General features: G+C 32.3%; 1 protein-coding gene across 1 annotated transcript in view; it reads left to right on the top strand.

Moving 5' to 3' along the window:
• The window catches only part of LOC149903227 (5-hydroxytryptamine receptor-like), a 62,769-nt gene that overhangs the window by 18,878 nt on the left and 24,433 nt on the right, over nt 1–19,458 (top strand). The window lies entirely within an intron of this gene.

Genomic DNA, 19,458 nt, shown 5'->3' with positions numbered 1-19,458 from the left:
TTCTCTACATAAAAACCATCCTCGTACTTCAAGGAATATAATAAAAAAAGAATTATCGAAATCGGTTCAGCCGTTCTCGAGTTATGCGCTTACCAACACATTTTGCGATTCATTTTTATATATAAGATTACTATACTATGTCTTATAAACTTCTTGCACAATTTGACTTACGAATGTCTAGTTATTTTTTTTTTATTTATTGAAATTATTCTTACAAATTATTACAATAACTTAAGTCTAAGTCCCACAAAACTGCACATGCAGTTTGTCTGTGGGAACACAATAGACAGAAAAAATAAAACGGAAATATTAAATGTTTTAATTGTCTTTCGGTATTTTTTTAATATATTTGCTTTTCCTATATTCCCTTTTTCTTCAAGTTAACGATACATCCACTTTAATCTCGATAAAGCTGAAAGGTTTCTCCCCTTCAATAATATTATTCAGAATTAGAATCAATAAAATCCACAACTGTTTGCACCTGCTGATTAGTTCGTATAATATTCGTGGCCCTCGAAGTTTTCATTACTTATTCATACCGTAATAACGAAAAATCATTTGCCGTTCTATATCTACGTGATATCAACTTGAATTATTAAGTGGTTAATGATAGAAAAGATACTCGAATGCCATTTCGACTTTGAGGGTAGTTCTTTATAGAAAACAGTTCAACAAAAAATCGAGCTTTTCATTATCTACTAGTCCGTCTCGGCTTCGCCCGTGCTATATGTTTACATTTTCTCTCCATAAGAACCATCCTGGTCCAACCTACTTCAAGAAATATTATAAAGAAATAATTAACGAAATCGGTTCAGCCGTTCTCAAGTTTTACGCTTACCAACACATTTATCGATTCATTTTTAATAAAAGATTGTTATATTTTTTTATTGTCACCTTATAGATACTGATCGGTCAGTTCTTTTAGTTTCTTTTTATTTTAATTGAATATTCCAAATTCAAAATGAGTTTTCTATCTATGGCACTATTCTTAAATATTTTTTTTTATTCGAAGTAGCTATGATAATGGTATTAAGAATAAACATTATATTTGATAGAATAATTTATTACTTTCTTTCTTATCAAGTCACAAAACAACAAAAACAGTTAATTAGAGGCGAGATTACCAGACATTATGATAAGTGGCACCCATTGTAGGCCGACTTCACAAAAAGGAACAGGATCAAGAAAGTGAGTGCTTTTAATATAATTGAATATTCTTGTATTATGCAATATCTTTATTTTCGAAATGATCTGCTCTCTGCTAGGATACCAACAATTGAAAGGTTGATAATAAATTAAAATAATAATTAGGACAATTTTTAATATTTTAACTGTACATGTTTCAAGCAGGATACATATGCACGTAAGTATACCAAAACAAATCCAAAAGATCACAAACACAAACAAACCCAGAGATTTACAGTCGTAAATTTCCTTAATTCAGCAAGGTGTTTTGATCATCAGTTCCGTAGCCATTCGAAGACATTACACCACAAAATAATGAGCAAAAGAACATCATTTAATTAATGTTAACTAACATCTGTAACTTGCCACAATGGACTGTGGGTTGAGCTCCATTTGTGTCGTCTTTGTGCTTTCCTTGGACATTGTTTTAGTCCCAAGTCATGAGCGAGAGCGATTTTATAACGGCCCAATAGTTTCTTGAGGTAGTAGAGTATGATGTGTATTGTTTAATTAATGTTAACCCTTAATGCATCTTTAACTTGCCACAATGGACTCTGGGTTGAGCTCCATTTGTCGCTTAATAGCTTCCTTGGACAATGTTTTAGTTCCAAGTCATGAGCGAAAGCGTAAAAGCTTTTTGAGGTAGTAAAGTACGACTTGTAGCTCTTTATTAAGGAAGTTGATTTTTTGTTCCTGTTAAGTATTGCGTTATGTTTATTAAACATAAATAAAACTTTATAGAGCAAGAGCTTAATGATTCGGCAATAAATTAAACCACCGATGGGACTTGTTTTAATGCATTTCACAGTTGTTGGTGCTTTCATCGATTTTTATATCATACCTTATAATAATAATTTTACCCAATTATATCAAACAAAAGTCCAGCGAAACAATTTTCTCCAGTATACTTACTCCCGTACAAAAAACATCGCACAAGCTAACTTGAAAACACAATATAACATAACAATTTTATTTATTCAATAGAAAAATAACTGTTACGTTCAGTTTTAATTAACTGCCAACTAAAGTATAGGCTACAAGGCTTTTTTACAGTGTGCCAATTCACAGAGCTTATGAATTTAATATTGTTCTTGTACCAATTACAGCATTCGTGCCAAAGGTCAAGCTTTAAATTGTTAATTAATAACAGTGTACACAGGAAAATGTTCCATATTTGTACGGCTTCATCACTTTATGTATTTTGTAATGACACAACTCAATAAAGTGGAAATGACATTACTTAGCACTTGATATTTTAAGACTACAAAAAAACTTACTGGCCACACACTTCGCTTTCGAATTAGTTTTCCATCAGGACTTCCTTCTTCTTCTTCTTTGATCTGCAAACATGAATACTTTGATAACATACACATACATATAACAAAGCGCAATATTAAAAATTATGTTGTTTCTAAGCCCGATTTTATTAAACTAAAATGCTATTTTCAAGGCTTTTCATCATAATATCATAATATCTATCCGTAATTTAAATAACTTAAATTACGTACGTACGTAAATTATATTACTATAATTATTTAAAAACGTATCCTAAAATTTCTGAGAAACATTAATCTTAAACGCGTCCAAAAATAACCGAGGTAAATAAAATTCGCCGTTATCTTACAAAGGCTCATCATGGCTTTTATGCGAAAGGTCAAAGGGTGTGTTATCTAAATAACTCTTTTATCAAAGTCTTAGGGCAGTAATATTGCGGATTTGATCACAAATCTAGCTAATATAATACTTTTTGTGAGCCGTAACGGTCCGGTTTTGTACACAAGAGATGCCGTATAATATTTTATGTCATTTTAGGCAGTGTAGACTTGGAAATGTTTAATACTTGCAAAATCTGGCTTGGATTGTGTGGTGCTAGTCAAATCACTATTTCTTCATGACTTGCGCCTTTATTTCACAAAGTAGATGGAAATAAATATTTAACTCCGACGTACAGAGGCGTTTTAGTATATTATGTTTAGCATATTATGTACCTATATTTGTATCTGCGTTGCATCTCCTTAAATAATAATTCTATTTAGTTTTCATTACATACATTTCTCATTTGTAAAAAGACGAAATTGTCTCCAAAATATTCAACGAGTTAGAATTTAAATATCTGGTTGGAATGGACAGTGTTATTGTTGTTATTATTTTATTGTGTTGTTGTTTCTGTGTTTAACATGCGAATATATATTTCAATAAGGAGATGCATAACTTGGTTTGAAACCAGAAGACGTCCTAATTTTAAAGTGTAAGGTACAAGAAAACGTATAAATTTCTTCTAATCCCTGAACTCCTACGCGAACAAAGTCGCGGGCATACCTAGTTTAGAATATAATTGGTATCATTATGGCTTCCATTCTATAGAAGTATTACTTGCATTAACGACTCACTTATACAACGCAGCGAGTGTTAATTAAAAGTCAAATGAAAAACTTCAGCACTTTTATAACGAGCATCATATTTTATTGAATTATTTCACTGAACTGCTAACTCTATTCAGCGAATGTTTCCAACCCGAAAATTATTTATTGTCTTTATTTTAATTACGACTTTATGTTGACTTTGATTGCAACGTTTTTGCATCATGAGCTCGAGAGATTGACATTGCAATTTGTATAACATGATTATTAAACTTTATAAGACCAACAAATGTAATGATATGATTCCTATGTACATTTTTAGATGGATATTAGAATGAAATAAAGCGCGTCACACACGGTGTAGATACTATAATATTTTATCTTAAGATACGGTAATATTTTATATTATAGTATCTTAAGGTATCCGGTATCAGCGTTCTGACCATCATTTTTCTTTTTGTCATTGCGTACTAAGACCCCTGTAGAACCGCCATACTGTTACAAATGACCCACAAAATTTCGGGTCAGTAAAATAAATATTATAGTATCTTCACCGTGTGTGACGCGCTTTAGACTTATATCGCTTTTGAATGTAAATACTATAATTATTTTATATAATTTAATTTTAAGACCCATAACTGTCAATAAAATTTGCTCTCTGAGGATGAATCATTTCGTTTTTTTTTCCTTTTACTTTTCCACTACATTTGCTTCTTGCCAAAAATCCTAATTCTAGGTCAACGAGAAATGTTCTATTTGGAACAGACTGTGTCACAATCAACACCCATATAGGATTATACATATTTATGTATTTTAAATTAAAACTGCTAATATACGATAATCATTTACGACTGAAACTTTAAAAATTACATAAGCATTTAATTATAACATGAAAAAATTTCAATAAATAAAAACAGAGGAATATTACACATGTTTTAAATGTATAAGGTAGGTACCAGTTTATAAACATTTCGTAATAATATAATTTTGGTGACGTCATAGGCTTATTGATGCCATAATATTATATTGATGACGTCATACAGCCTGCCGTATGAAAAACAATACTTACATAAAATATACCCTTATTGATTCCCAACACTGTTATTTTCAAATGTACCTTAATTGCCAATATGTCGGAACCATTTGTAACTCGATTTTGGACTGGAATAAAAAATACATCCAATGAAAATTGGATTCTTTCGTAAAGCATTTGAGTGTCATCACATAGCGGGAACGAATGTTGATGCTTTTGAGTTTTTCAATCCTTTTAAAAGACACTATTTCAAATGGTTATTAACGACATCAATACAGAGATTTCTGTATGAATCCTACTTTTATACTTTTTCTACTAATATATATCCTATCCTATCCTTCCTACTAATATTATAAATGCGAAAGTTTGTGAGGATGGATGTATGTTTGTTACTCTTTCACGCAAATACTACTAAACCGATTACAATGAAATTTAACATGCATATATATGGTAACTTGCATTAACACATAGGATGGGTTATATCCCGGAAATCCCACGGGAACTATGCGGGTTTTTCTCTGAAAATGCGGAATTCTAGTTTCCCATACTATCAACGCTATTTGGATCGATTTAGTTGGTTTTCTTTAGAAAAAGCAGAAGTTCGAAAGAGATCTTGTATGTTGTTGTAGCAAGTTTGGCCTATTTCTTTCGTTTGGCTTTGAAACTTTGCGATAAAGTTTTTATTAAAAATACAAGACAACATTTATAAAGGGTGAAAAGAAAATTCTCGGAATGATTATAACTTTCGAACTGCATTAATTAGTAATTACTTGGAGTATGTACATAAGTAAATTATATAGAATATTATTCTTAATCTTCTTATATATAAAAATGAATCCCAAAATGTATTGGTAAGCGCATAACTTGAGAACGGCTGAACCGATTTCGTTAATTCTTTTTTTATTATATTCCTTGAAGTAAAAGGATGGTTCTTATGTAGAGAATACGTAAATATATACCACGGGCGAAGCCGGGGCGGACTGCTAGTACACTATAAAATTTGTACACCGTTTGTACACTTTGTTTTCCTCTTACCTGTACTTTATGTGTCTCTATTTCTTTTGTGTGTGCAATAAATAATTAAATAAATAAATAAATAAATATAAAATGAAAGCTCAAACTTATTAAAAAACATCGACTCTCGACGACTTGTACAGTTAGTGTTGTCTGGCTACTTTAAGAAAATTACCAAGCCGGGTTTTTGCAACTGCTTTCTCGTTTCAAACAAACATAGTTACGGTTAGCCGAAACAAAACACTCAAATCTTATTACTCCTTTTAACAATTCTTTAGAATGCACCGCTAAAACTTTATTAAGATCAAAGAGAATCTCAACAAAGAAACTCGGTTTTATTACGTTTTTACTGACATTGTTTTAAAATGTGTCGGCAAGATTGATTACTTGCTGAAACTAAACCCATGCTAGCTAAGCTTAAGATTTTTTGTATGCACGCTGTAATTTTTATCTTGGCGAATATTGCTATTTTCTTAACATTTTCAAAGCAGAACTATCGTTCTTATTAAAGGATGTTTAAGTTTCCTTTTATATTTAACTAGCTTACCGCCCGCGGCTTCGCCCGCTTTGTCTAAAACCTAATAAATTATATACTAAAACCTTCCTCTTGAATCACTCGATATATTACAAAAAACCGCATCAAAATCCGTTGCGTAGTTTTAAAGATTTAAGCATACATAGGGACATAGGGACAGAGAAAGCGACTTTGTTCTATACTATGTAGTGATAGTGATTACTTGAATAAAAGTATTCAAGTTATAATTAACTTGAATACTTTAATTCATGATTTTTCCTGATACATTTTTTTGTAATTCCTGGGATATAAGTTACAGTTTCTTGTGTGTATTTCATTCCATAAATATTTTGATTGTTTCAAACATTTGTGACACTATAATTAGTAACTCGGATTACCTTTCAGACATTATCTAATACATATTTATTTTATTACCTTCCTATTATTTACCTATTAGTCTTCTTTTAGTTTTTTGAGACATGCATGATAAAAGGTAATCTCTTAAAATATAAAATACTCTTATATAATCATCTATTTCATTTAAAATATAACAACCCTATTCAGTCAATCATTTGTACCGAAAATTCTGTATTTACAATCAAAAACATCGCAATATGAAAACCAGAACTGAATTGGGCCGAATCAACTCAAACTTCGTTAGAAGCTAATTGGGTATTCACAATAGTTAGAAACAGACTCGATTGTGAATAGCCAAATTTCACTCTTAGGGTGCTTTTCCACCAACGCTGTGCAAGGAAAGTGTGTCGTGCGAATGTGTTGCGAAGCTGAGACATGTCTATGATATATAAAAAAAGCTAGATATGTTACCCGCTCTCTATTTTGGCAAGAAAAAACTCAGCTAAGTGCCCGAGTTTCACTTAGTCACGCACCATTCAGCGTCGTGGCTGGACGTTCTTTTTATATTTTAATCGGCAGTTGTTATTACTTATTACGAAGTACATGAGTGAGACATGTATTATGTCTCGTGCGTGAGAGTGAAAGAGAGAACAACTGTATTGGTGATAATGCGTTAGTAAGTATGGTCCGGGAGCCAGCAGCAGATTTTATGACCAAGTTCCTCTCAAGCGGTAATTAGTAAAATGCATCAAAGTATAGTATTATGAAGCCTCGTGAACGTCAGCTGGAGCTCGGTTGGGGGGAAGAGCGGTTGTAGCCTACCGTATCAGCTGACGGTTTTTCCACCAAGATACAGCCAGCTGACATATATATTTATCCACAGTTACATATAAGCTATCATCAGGTAAATTTTTGTTTGAGAGGAAATAACGGAAAATAAATTTTTCTTTAAATTTAACTTTCATGTTCGAGACACCAGCTGACGTATAATACACCATGTTGTAACCAGCTGACTATTTTTTTTCGTTGAGATATTGGGTTAGCTACAATTTGACAAATTTTTAGCTGAGAGGAAATGAATGAATGAATGTATTTTTTTTCCTATGTGCGTGGGAGGCTACAACCGCTCACCCCCCCAACCGAGCGCCAGCTGACGTTCACGAGGCTTTATAATACTATACTCTCATGCGTCTGACGAATTATCTCTTGAGAGGAAATAGTTAACCAAATTTGCACCTGGCTCCCTAACCAGTAGGTATGTATTAATTACGCTGTTTTTTAGTGCAATGATGTTGGCGTATTCCGCGTCTACTAGTATTATGGAGTCATTGTCGCACACATTCCTCGCTTACATGCCTCGCACACATGTCTAGCTTGTTTTGTATGCGAAAAAAGCTAGCACCGTTGAGCCTCGCTACGCAACCTCGCTCATCTCTGGTGGAAACGCAGCCTAATGGATATCTTTGATAGAATATATGGTACTAAGGATTCGCAAATAATATATCAATTGAGTTACTTGATATTAATCTTTAATTGAAAGCCAAGCAATGTGGGTTTGAAGATATGATAAACTTATCCTATAGGTATTGTAATAATTAAATTTGCAACCGAACAATGTTATATTGATATTAGAAATCAAAGAATTTAGAACTATATTCCACCAAGCTTGTAATAATTAATAAATTATTGAACATTAAATATAGATTAATTTACAATACATACAATATAGATTAAATATCAATAATCAAAAGACTTCAACCCTTTATTTATAGGCACAATAATTGTTCGCAATTTTTAACAGTTATTTTCCTAATCCAAGCAGAGACAAATCCAAAGAAAAAAATTATTTATAATACTTTCAGCCGTTCTATAGTTTTAATTATTATAATTTTTTCTTTCTTTTTTCTCTCGACCTACCTCTAGAACTTAATTGAGCTGATTACCTGCCCTGGTTGCCTGGAAGAAATCACTACTAAGTGATAAGGCCGCCTAATACACTAAACTGCTTCTTGCTTTTATTTTTGTATACTTTAGTATGTACCTAAGTCTGTTTAGTTGTATTAAAGAGTAAAATAAATAAATATAATCGTTACTGGAACACGATTTTCTATAAGATAATTATACCTAAAAATAAAGCATATAAGAATGTATTGGTATAACTATATTTACGAAATCAATATCTCACAGTAAAAACTACCGTCTGTAGATATAATTAATCAGTTTTTGTCACGAATCCCCAACTTGTTTCGAATTTGACCAAAGAGAAATCTTCTCAATCAATACGCGAACAATTTTTCAATCTCTTGAAAAATTGTTCGCGTATCCATCATTGTACCGATTCCTTACGGTGCATTTACATCAAACGGCCATAGAGCCGAGCTAGAGCAAGAGCATTATTTCGTGATCTTTTATTGTAATCAAAAACTCGAATTCAGTGTTGTTCAGTATTAGAATATTGCATAGAATCTTTTCAAACGCACTAAGAACAACGAAAGAATGCTCTACGCTTACACTAAAATAAATAAATATTATAGGACATTATTACACAAATCGACCTATTCCCACATTAAGCTCAATTAAGGCTTGTGTTGTGGGTACTAGGCGACGATAAATATAATATTTAATAAATACATATATAGATAATAACACCCAGACCCAAGAACAAATAATTGAGTTCATCACACAAATATTTGCCCTGACCGGGGATCGAACCCGGGACCGTCGGCTCAGTAGGCAGTTACTTTACCACTACGCCAACCGCGTCGTCATATAATTTGACATAGTGGGGTTAGAATGAGCATTCGTTTGATGTTAATGCACCGTTACAGAATAAACTCATTTCTGCGTTTGATTTAATGTACATTTTATTCTCCTAACTAGAAGTATTTTATGTTACTTTTTATTGCTTTACTAATGGAAGTCGTTTAGTTTTATACGCCTTATAAATCATAGGCATTCATCTACAGTTAAGATGTCAAGGTTAAGCGTGATTAAATGCAACCATTAATTGGATGGGTTGCAATGGTATTCCGGTACGTTTGTATCTCGAGAAAATCTATTAATATTCAAAAGAAATTCAACTTGTTAAGTATAAAGAAATGATTTTGAAGTGCATGACACACATGTGTATGTACTTGGAAATCATTTTCTGCATCAATCAATCCTTTAGTAGTAATAAATATGTATTTTTACAGTATACAAAAATAATGGTAGTTTTACGAGTATATAAAAACTATAATTAATTAATGTTAATGAGTCGTATCACTAGTCACTAGATAGTATAACACAAAGTCGGTTTCTCTGTCCCTATGTCCCTTTGTATGCTTAAATCTTAACTACGCAACGGATTTTGATACGGGTTTTTTTAAAAACCTTTATAGAAAGCTAGTAATCATAAAAAATCTTTATAATTTCAACCATATTTTGGTTATATTTTTAAATGGGGATTCCATAGATCGTCCCTTATTTTATTCGATATATCTTTACTATTGTCTATTACAATGAAACTTAACAATAAATTTAACCCGAGTACGTAAAGTTAATAAAGGTTAAGTGGTTAAGATATAAAGTTATATCAAACTGGACTAGAAGTTGAACCAAACTTGTTCTACCAAATGCTCTGCGGAATATCAAGATAAACTTTCTAGTTTTCTACATCTATCCAAAAACCAGTGCTAAAACTAGTTGGAAACCATATGGTTTTTGTAAAGGTTAAGCGACGTATGCCGCGGTTAAAATATTGATGGTATCCGTTTTGTTGTGTCCAGTTGCATTAATAATCTTAATTTGTTTCTTTCACTCATATTTGTGAATCGCACAAGTGAATTCTCATAGTATTATTTTGATATTTTTTAGTTTTATAAACACATTATTTTAATAAAAACAAGGTATACTTTTGTTTTATTATTAAAATCCAATAAATTCCTAATGAGTTTAAAAATAAACCCACATCATGTATATGTCACGGCTAAAGGTAGGTGAGAACATAAACTTAAGATTAGCCGGCTAAACTTAGGTTTATTTTCGACGAGGTGTTAATGTTAGTTTATTCTATCTTTAGCCGGCTAAACTTAAGTGTAACCGCAGGCCCGTGGCTAAAAATGTCGGGGTGGGTAGATTTGGTTAGCGCCGGGCCGGTGGAGGGCTTGAGGGGCCCGCACAGTGCCAGAAAACACTCGCCCTGTTCCTTACATGTATTATAGTAACCAAATCTACCCACCCCGACTCAGGGCAGAAAGCTGGTGGCTAGGTTAGGTTAGGTTAGAACTCTTAAGACCCGCACGAGCCGAGCGAGCGCAGCGAGCGTGCTGCGGCAGCAGCCGGCGAAGTGCCAGAAAACACTCGCCCTGTTCCTTACATGTATTATAGTAACCAAATCTACCCACCCCGACATTTTTAGCCACGGGCCTGCGGTTACACTTAAGTTTAGCCGGCTAAAGATAGAACAAACTAACATTAACACCTCGTCGAAAATAAACCTAAGTTTAGCCGGCTAATCTTAAGTTTATGTTCTCACCTACCTTTAGCCGTAACATATATAAAAAAAGGTTCAAAATATTGTATACAGTGTCACGAACAGATATAATATTAAAAATATATTCGCTTAACAAATTTCTCATATATTATTTTCTTAAAACCCTCACATAAAGTTAATACGTAAAACATCAGACTTTTACACTAATTACTTGCTTCAAATTAAATTTAACTTTCTAGATTTTCTCTGCATTAATTAAAAATAATTAATAGCCATTTTCATGCAATAAGATGTGCACGAATAACGTAATATTTAAATATATGTCTAAGCATTGCTTTTAGATAATATTAGTAGGTATGTATCTTTAGTATAGAATTTATTTTAACAAGAAAGTTATTTAATTAAAGAGATGAACGAATATATTTCTTAAAATTAACTTTAATAATTTTCTTTCCGTTATACATATATGCTTATGTTGATGAACTGACTTTTATTAAAGGCGTGATTTATTCTTCAGTACGTTCCACGCTAAACAAGTCGGCAAAAACTTAAAAGATTTTTCCATTTTCCTATAACATTTTTATTCTTAGGGTCGGTTCGCACTGACCGGCTAGGAGAGCATCGGCGCGCATTTTTCTTTTCACACAGATACGCTTGGAGTCGGAACGGAGCCGCAAGGGCATGCAATCAGAGCCAAATGACTGCGCGTACGAGAAAAAGGACGGGATCGGAAACGGTCTCCTCTTAATATTTCACACCAATCACATTCAAACATTCTTAATGACAAAAGCAGTGCAACATTCTTAATGACTAAAAACGCTGCTCTCAACGTGATAAGAATCTGCTCTCCTCTCCGAGCCGGTCTGTGTGAATGTACCTTCACATTGCTCCAACGATTATTCACGTCATTTCTATTCCAATCGGTGAAGGTTCTTTTCCTAGAATTAAAATTGAATTTTCCTAATTCGTACTTGACCAGCTTAGTGCATTAGAATTACGGTCTTAACCCTCTTAGAAAAGTCGGAAAAGCAAATATAAAACGCATTACTCATACCCAATTAATAGACAGGCATAAAGCCCATAAAAATCGTATTTCATTGTTTTATTAAAACAGAAAAAAGGCGTTGAAATGCTCCAAAATTATTGCTTTAGTATTGGCTGAAATGTTTAAAATATTTGGCATTTTTTCAAAGCAAAGGGTCATTGGGAATTGAGTTATGAGCGAACTACTAGGCGATTAAGACTTTTGCTTCTATTATGTTCCCTATAATGGTACCTAGTACCTACTCAAATATATTATACTAGATTTCCGCCCGCGGCTTCGCCCGCGTTTTCAAAGGAAAACCCGCATAGTTCCCGTTCCCGTGGGATTTCCGGGATAAAACCTATCCTATGTGTTAATCCAAGTTACCCTCTATATGTGTGCTAAATTTCATTGTAATCGGTTCAGTAGTTTTTACGTGAAAGAGTAACAAACATCCATACATCCATACATCCATACATCCATACAAACTTTCGCCTTTATAATAGTATTAAGATATTAAGATTAAGATTAAGATTTATATTCCTACTAGCGACCCGCCCCGGCTTCGCACGGGTGCAATGCTGTAAATACACTACAGAAAAATTGTGAACGTTGTATAGGTATAAAAATATAGCGGCCCGCTCCGGCATCGCAATTCGCACGGGTATAAAATACATAGCCGGGCGGCCGCAAACGCTACGTCCCGCAATTTTTAAATCTGTAATATCTTCGAAAATATTCACTTAAATCATGCGGTGTAAAGGGCCATATAGATCTATATTAAATGAACAATGTATCCATGGTATTTAATTGCTTAAGGATTAATGCTGTATTGGTTAAAATCGCTTCGAAAATTAGCCATTATTTGTCGTAAAAAGTAAATGACAAAAAAAAGTTATTGTGGGTTATCCATAAGAGATAGACATATACCATCGCGGACTTTTCTGTAGACCTTTTCAATGTGTATAATACTTAGTACATTATTTTGATAAAACTCGTAGGGTTCAGCCTGCGTTTGCAATGTAAGCGGAATAAATGTAATTTTTTACGACATCACATTAGAAACCTCAAAAATAACAGTACTTCTCCACTACTTAATGGATCTTATTATACATATAAACCTTCCTCTTGAATCACTCTATCTATTAAAAAAAACCGCATCAAAATCCGTTGCGTAGTTTCAAAGATTTAAGCGTACAAAGGGACATAGGGACATAGGGACAGGGAAAGCGACTTTGTTTTATACTATGTAGTGATAGTGATATGTATTATAAATTATAACGGAAAAATAATTACACCAGTATTATACAAATAGGTTATTCGGTTTTTTTTAATAGAAAGAGTGATTTAAGAGGAAGGTTTTAGTATATAATTTATTATGTTTTAGACAAAGCGGACAAAGCCGCGGGCGGAAAGCTAGTAACTTAATAATAACCAAAAAAATAAGTTCGATTAATATTTAAACAAACAATTAAACTCAATCCAATATTTCATCTTCATAAATTAAATTTCACGTTTGTTTGACTATTCGATTTTTTACGCACAAGTATATTTTGTGTATTTTATGTGTATCCAGATTTGATTTCCTGATAGTGTTTTTTTTTGGCTCCTACTACCTATGATATTATGTACAGTTACAAAGAATTTAATGCATGTATGTCCAATTCTCAATGGTCAGTGATAACAGCTGTCAAACAGTATCTTTTAGAGCCCTTTCGAATCACACAGATATTATCTACCTTTGTTATAATATAAGGATATAGTTGTATATACTCAGGGTATGGCACCTCAAACTTTACTCAAGTCACAGTTATTCAACTAATTCTCAATAAACATGGTGGTTTAGTACCTCCACGCTGTAAATAGAATGTGTTAAAACATAGGAAAGGGTAGGGTCAGCAAAGAAAAAGAAAAAGATTTTATTTTATTTTATAAATTCCAATCTTTGGTTAAAGGCACATAAAATTAACACAGTAAAGAGCCAGAAGGTCGACGAAAGGCGCAGGTTAGTACAAAAAAGATAGAAAATACATTTATTTGTACTGATAACATAATATTATTACACTCAATTATTATTTATTTATTTATTTATTTATTTTGAAAACTACACAGCTTACAGTTTGACTTACTCTACTTATATCTATGATACAATACGCCAATTACGAGTTTTACAATTATTATCAATTATATGTATATTTAAAACAGTAACTTATTAAAGAGTGGTGAGTTGTGTGTGTGGGTGAGTGCGTGCGTGCGTTTGGGTATGTTTGTGTGTATATATGTGTGTGTGTGCATGATTAAAATGTGTTAGGTACGTTAGATAATATTTTAATTACATTGGTTTTAAAACGATTGCGAGAGCTGTTAAATATGTCAAGAGCAGAAAATTTTTGATTGTATATCGAAGGTAGGCGATTAAAGAGTGAGTTCTTCATATATTGATTTTTTGTACGTGGTATAAAGAATAAAGGAGTATTACGTGTTCGAGTTAGAGGGGTGTTAAAATATATATTTTCTGTTAATTGGGGGCAGTCTAGTTTGTTGTTTAGGAGATCATAAAGAAACATAATATCTGAAAGAGTACGTCTGTCTTCGAGAGTATTCATTTTAAAGAAAATGCAGGATTCTTTGTAGTCCTTAAAGTTATGTTTTGCTTTAAAACTAAGATGCTTCATAAATATCTTTTGTATTTTTTCAATTTTGTCTATATATTTTTTAAAAAATGGTCGCCATATTATACTTCCATATTCTAATATGCTTCTGACGTAACTATGATAAAGCATTTTTAAACACTGAGGGTTTTTAAAAGGTTGACTTGTTCTTAGGATGAAACCAAGGGATTTGTATGCTTTACTGGACATGTACTCAATATGGGCGTTTTATCATAGAGAATAACGACTTATGATCGAATTTATCTTATGGTTTTAGCCGAAACATTTTCTATAAGTACTTTTACGGTATTGGTTTAAATTAATTACCTACCTATAACAAAACGCATTATTTTAAAATACGATTTAATATTAAATTTCATTAAATAAATAAAAAATGTCAAAAATATGAACAGAAATTTTTAATTTTCTTCAGGAATACGTCCGTTTGTATTGGTTGATAATGTCAACCTTTCTTTGCGGACCGTACCAACCTTTAGTATGTCAATCTTACAGGTCAGTGAACTGCCGTAACAAATGGTGTTTTCTTCTCAAATTCTATTTTTACGTGAAAAAATATTCGTACTACTGGCGTGATAAATGCATTGTCTTCGTATCAAGCATTGGCATATGTTAGCAAAAAATGTATATTTACTAATATTATTTCCAATATTTGTATAATTAATGTGAAAATAATATAATAATTGTTCTTTTAAACGGTACCATGTTCCTCCTAATTCCTCCATGCTCTACAGAAATTATGTATAAATTTACTCATGCTACATTACCTAGGCAAAGCGCTTAGTTGAGCGTTTAGTAAAATTTAATGACTGTAAATATAAGAATTTTATTTTACTTCATTTTTATTCAAAGCTTTATGTATTCGTTTTTCAATAAAAGTCAATGAATGTCCAAAAACTTTTGTAATTATAACATTGTCCTATCAATCTCAATATTAATAAACGTTTTTCAAGTTCCACAAAGTTCCTAAACCTATAAAAATCATAAAACATTGTTAATATATTTGAAAAGTATTTAAAAGCACGTCAACATTGTCTACCCTTGTATCAAGGTCCGAGAGAAATACATTTCTATTTTTGTTCTAGATGTTTCTGGACCAATCGACCTTGGGTGGCAATGCAGTTGCAATGTCAGTTATCTTTTAAAACTGACCACTTTTAATATGTTATCTGTCAGATTTGTTGGTTATTTGCATGCTATAGACAACACAGCTTTATTTTTAAATTTAGAAGTGGTTTATGGCAAAGCAATATTTTTGAAATTTAATTTACCTATGTATTATAAGTAGGGATGTAACGATACCGATACCGATACCGATATATCGGCCGATTAATCGGCAAGCCGATATATCGGTATCGCCGATAATAAAACAACCGATACCGATATCAAACAATTCAAAAAACCGCGCCCAATGAACGATGCGGGAGGCCGCCCGCGCGTGCGCAATTTGTTTTCTGAAAAAACTCTACCAATACCAATAGTAAACTTTTATTAGGTACTGATTGTATGTGTAATACTTAAAGTTTAACTGACTTTGTAAAATAATAATACTAAAATAAATGGTTTTGTTGTTTTTTGATTTGGCATTTTTATTTAAAAGAATACGATTAACAGTTGAGTCTCTGTTAAATGCTGGTAACTTTTTATGCATAATTCACTATTTATTTTTCTACCAAGCCATCGATATCGGTATCGGTATCGGTATCGCCGATACATTACTACAAATATCGGTATCGGTATCGTATCGGCAAAATCATGTATCGTTACATCCCTAATTATAAGTGTTAACAATTTATGTAGTACCTAGCTATAATTTATGAAATGTCTACAATACAAAGGAATAAATGCATGATTCATAAATGACTTATGGATTAATTATCTGCTTCTCCACTCCATAAAAACAATACCTAACCTTCAAGTACATTTATTACAAACCAAAGATACCTAAATCTAAAAGAACCGCGCACAATTTTTAAAACATTAGCGTTAGCTAATCAAAAATACATTATTTATTGTTTGTTTCCGAAGCTAGGCACTCCGAATAATTGTTTCCACGGTATCGGCATCCCGGGAGGAGCTGGTTTATCCATTTGTCAGGTCGAGAGCACTTACTGTAATTGTCCACAAATTGGGGAAATCTCGGGACACTCGAGAATTCGGAAGATGCAAAAATTAGAGACTTCTAGATGCCCTTGTCGGATACGTAAATGAGGGTTTTTCGTGAAATTAATTTAATTTTGCTATTGTATTTGTGAAACTGTTTGGCTTTTTTATCTGTGGTACGTATTTTGTCAATTATATACTTTTTATTTTATTTAGAAACCACTTACTAACGATATTGTATCTCTATCATCAAATTCTTGTTAGAAATATGTTAGAAATAAATAAAAAACATAATGATATCTATCTTTAATAGGATAAGTACACAGTCTGTCTTAATTTCTCGGCTTCAAAGTTAACCTCGTAAAACTATCGAGTCGACTAGACTGTCTTTTTTACAAGAGCATATTGGTTTATGGTCATGGAAACCGAGATGAGTGATAAAAAAAGAATAATAAATTGTCATAAGTGGAACGTGCCACAGACAATAAAACTTCATAATGTATGAGACTGAATTGTCTATGTTCTATGAAATGACAGTGACATTTATGAATACGGTCGTTAATTTAGCATTTCATTTCGCTCTAATGACATACAAATGAGAGGGACAGGAAATTACATTTGTGCCGGTTTGTTGAGTTTTTGCTTACAAATGTTGAACAATTTGATGTACGAAGACCCATTGTTTGTGTCTTTCACAATTAATTTTTTATTTTACATAAAGAACGTTATTTTTTAAGATTATTCATAATATATTTATACATATCTACTCTACATTAATAGAAAATGGGATTCCTGAATAAATGCAGAAAAATGTGAAATTAAAACTACAGTCAGTCAAGACAAGTGACTACTGAGTACTGACTTTACCAATATCAAGTGCTTGAAGGAAGCCTCATTAGGTAAATAAATTTTATTTAAGATGAGTTTGTAAAAAAGAACATCGTTTAATTAAAATTATTTAATCCTTATTCTTAATCTTCTTATATATAAAATTCTCGTGTCACAATGTTAGTCTGCATACTCCTCCGAAACGGGTGGACCGATTCTCATGAAATTTTCTGTGCATATCGGGTAAGTCTGAGAATCGGCCAACATCTATTTTTCATATGTACCACGGGCGAAGCCGGGTCGGACCGCTAGTAATGTTATAAATAAGAACATGCGTTGTTTTGTTTGTCTTTATTTCACGTCGCAAAAGAGCAATCGATTCAACTTGAATTTTTAACAAAAGAGAAACGTCTACAAAATTGTTCAAGAAATAAAAGCTTAACATCAATTCTTTACGTTTTATTCTATAAATAACAAACTTATATTTTCTAGTAACATTCGTTTCGTTCTCCTTAAGATGTTCAAGAAATGACTTTCAAATTTCAAATACCCCTTGAGTTAAAGCCGTACGTTCTGTCTATATTTACTGAATGTTGTTTAAGAAGGACTTAATGCCGGCTTTTGTTCGCTTGGGTTGTTGCTATAGATTTTAAAGGAGTTTTGTTAAATAACTGATGCATTTGATATCCGTTTTAGTGAATTTGTTCAGATTTTAGATTAGACTAGCTGCTCCGCGCGGTTTCACCCTCGTTGGTCGTAGCGTGATGATATATAGCCTATAACCTTCCTCGATAAATGGGCTATCTAGCACCGAAAGAATTTTTCAAATCGAGTATAGGTATTTTAAAATAAGATAACCGAGACATTTAAATAAATAAAAGATTTTATATTTTCATAAAATACGCATCCGAAAATTTTTAAAAGTGTGGTTATTATATTTTGATATACATATTATATATGAATGGTGAAACATTCCTATCATATATGCAGTGATTACATTTAAACCAACTTAAATTTTGAAATTTGTGTCTCTTTGATATAAAATGCATGTCCATTTAGATTTATAGTTCTATCAAAAGTTATATATTATTCTGATTTATATGAATATAGAAATGCCTGCAACTTTTTAAATTATTTGGACGAGAACGCAAACTTTTTGTGGACAAGCTGACCAAAAAAATGCATGCAAGCTAATTTGAACTCTTTGTTATTGGATTAAGCGATTGAATTCCTGGACGTTGATGCATTTTTCACACAACTGAGAGATTATTTTTAAAATGGCAAACAATTGATGGATATTTTCACATATTTTATTCAAAATTCATATAATTGTTTGAAGAAAAAATGTTATGTTCAAAATAGTTTACAATTTAAATTCATTTAGGTACTTTGAAGAAAAAAGTGTTCTTTTGAAAATAGTTTTCAAGTTGATTTTCTCTTGTATATGTGGACAGTCAAAGTTACTAACTGACAAAGGCTTTTCACTATATTATAATATGGCGTTCGCATGATGCAATATTTTGAACATGGCAGTCGGTATCCTGAAAGAATTGCGGAAGTAGGAAAATCAATTTAGGTAATTTTTATTAGTATCTAACTAATATTAATTATTAATAATCGAACCCACGGCCTTTTGGTCGTTATTTACATTACGTTACAACCAAGCCATCTCGCTTTATATTATTAAGTACATATTAGCTTTCATCCGCGACTTCGCCTGCGTTTTCAAATAAAACCCGCATAGTTCCCGTTCCCATGGTATTTTCGGGATAAAACCTATCCTATGTGTTAAGCCAAGTAACCCTCTATGTGTGCCAATTTTAATTGTATTCGATTTAGTAGTATTTGCGTGAAAGAGTAACAAACATCGATACATACATACTCACAAACTTTCGCA

Source organism: Colias eurytheme, chromosome 13 (genome assembly GCF_061535395.1).
Source record: "Colias eurytheme isolate Ceu_HAF_F1 chromosome 13, ilColEury1 Martin Lab GWU primary, whole genome shotgun sequence".
In the NCBI taxonomy this organism is placed as follows: Eukaryota; Metazoa; Arthropoda; class Insecta; order Lepidoptera; family Pieridae; genus Colias; species Colias eurytheme.
Note: the sequence above shows the minus strand (reverse complement) of the source record. Positions and strands in the feature narration are given on the sequence as shown.